The sequence below is a fragment of the Myodes glareolus genome, chromosome 1, assembly GCF_982192425.1.
Source record: "Myodes glareolus chromosome 1, mMyoGla1.1, whole genome shotgun sequence".
NCBI lineage: Eukaryota > Metazoa > Chordata > Mammalia > Rodentia > Cricetidae > Myodes > Myodes glareolus.
This window is the reverse complement of record NC_142026.1, coordinates 105,631,649-105,633,845: the sequence shown is the minus strand read 5'-3', so window position 1 is coordinate 105,633,845 and position 2,197 is coordinate 105,631,649. Positions and strand designations below refer to the sequence as shown.

The 2,197-nt window shown below is 45.2% G+C and overlaps 1 pseudogene; it reads left to right on the top strand.

Annotated features, from left to right (window-relative positions):
* The first annotated feature begins 665 nt into the window (after window positions 1-665).
* On the top strand, window positions 666-1,652 carry LOC125394560 (rRNA 2'-O-methyltransferase fibrillarin pseudogene; annotated as a pseudogene).
* The last annotated feature ends 545 nt before the right edge of the window (window positions 1,653-2,197 follow it).

Below are 2,197 nucleotides of genomic sequence, written 5' to 3'. Positions count from 1 at the left end.
ATGAGAATGACCCTCTAATTATAAAAATCACAAAATTTGCCTAGCTAGAGTTACCTTGGAAATGTCATTACGTATATAGAAAATAAATGACCCCTGTGTACCAAACAATAAATAGATTCTCTGACACTTTCTACTTGCCAAACATCTAACAGCACAATATGTGCCAAACACGGTGTTCAATTTGGGATGTTTAAAAATCCAACACAATAAAGTTGTTTACTTTAAGGAATTTTCAGATGATAAAAATGAACTGTAGTGAAGCAACTTTAGCACCCACCCTTCAAAAGGATGATTCACAAAAAATATGCACAAGATAATAAAGTTGCCTTCCTAATTATATGTCATAAATTTACCCAATCTTGTCTAAGAGGACAGGTGCAAGACAACACACAATCAGTGAAACCTTCGAAAGACACAGAGACACGATGTTTACACTCCTACTTGTAGAACAGCAAGGAAGCATACAGTTCTTGCACTGAAGCATCCGAGGTTTGGCCCTTTGAGATATTTGAGCCTCTATAAGATGGAGATGTCAAAATCCTTGAAGTTCACTGTGCCTGAACAGTTCAAGTATCTCAATATAGCTCCCTCCAGATGAGCAGCAAGGCTTGTTTTCAAGACTAGTTTGGGGAGTGAGGGACGCTACTTATTGCCAAAGCTGCACGATGAAGCCAGGTTTCAGCCCCCCCCCCCCCCGTGGTGTTGGTGGCAGAGGAGGCTTTGGTGGTGACAGAGGCGGTAGAGGAGGAAGAGGTAGATACTTTGGCGGGGGACCAGGAGGCTTTGGTGGAGGCCGAGATCGAAGTGGAGGTGGAGGTGGAGGCTTCAGGGGACGAGGAGGTGGAGGAGAAGGTGGACGAGGTGGAGGCTTCCAGTCTAGGGGCAGCTGGGGTCGAGCTGGTGGCCGGGGAGGCAAGAGAGGAAACCAGTCAGGGAAGAATGTGATGGTGGAACCACATTGGCATGAAGGAGTCTTTATCTGTCGCGGAAAGGAGGGTGCCATTGTCACAAAGAATCTCGTCCCTGGAGAGTCTGTGTATGGGGAGAACAGAGTCTCTATTTCAGAGGGAGATGACAAAATTGAATACCGAGCCTGGAACCCCTTCCATTCCAAGCTGGCAGCAGCAATCCTGGGCAGCGTAGACCAGATCCACATCAAGCCAGGGGCCAAAGTGCTCTACCTTGGGGCAGCCTCAGGCACCACTGTCTCTTACGTCTCTGATATCGTTGGCCCGGAAGGTCTGGTCTATGCAGTTGAGTTCTCCCACCATGCTGACCGTGACCTCATCAACTTGGCCAAGAAGAGGATCAACATTATTCCTGTGATTGAAGATGCCCAACACCCACACAAATACCGCATGCTTATCACCAAGGTGGATGTGATCTTTGCCGATGTGGCAAAGCCAGACCAAACCCGGATTGTGGCCCTGAATGCCCACACCTTCCTGGGGAATGGAGGACACTTTGTGATTTTCATTAAGGCGAACTGCATTGACTCCACAGCCTCGGCAGAAGCTGTGTTTGCATCTGAAGTGAGGAAGATGCAGCAGGAGAATATGAAGCCCCAGGAGCAGCTGACACTTGAGCCCTACGAACGGGACCACGCTGTGGTTGTAGGCATGTACAGGCCACCTCCCAAGGTGAAGAATTGAAACTTGGAGCTGTCTGGGTTCGAAGATATGTGTGTTGCTACTGTTGCACGTGTATTTTTTTTCTATTAAAAGACATCTCTCAAAAAAAAAAAAAAAGACTAGTTTGGCAGCGTAGAGCTCTGTAGTTGTCCCTAAGTTCATAAAATTGCAGTGTTAGATCACATTGATGTAACTTACATGCTGTATAAACATATCTGAAGGATTCGTTAACGTTTGCATGGTACTCCTGATTCACAGGTTAAAAGCATTGGTGTATGCAAAGTCACCAAGGAAACTTGGCTACCTGTGGATTCTTATGTTCTCTCAAGACTCGCTGCCAGAGATGCCTTTTAGGAAAGTCAATTTTCTCATGGTTTCCTTCTGCCACAAACGGAGAAAATATGCACTATTTCAAGGAGAAATATTACCACATTGCTTGTTCTTGAGATCTTTCCAGAAGAAATACCACAAAAATGCTTTATTTTAGCATCCAGACTGAATTCTTTCTGAATATATATCAGCATAGTTCATATGGTCAGTATATTGTTATTTTGGAAATGGTGATA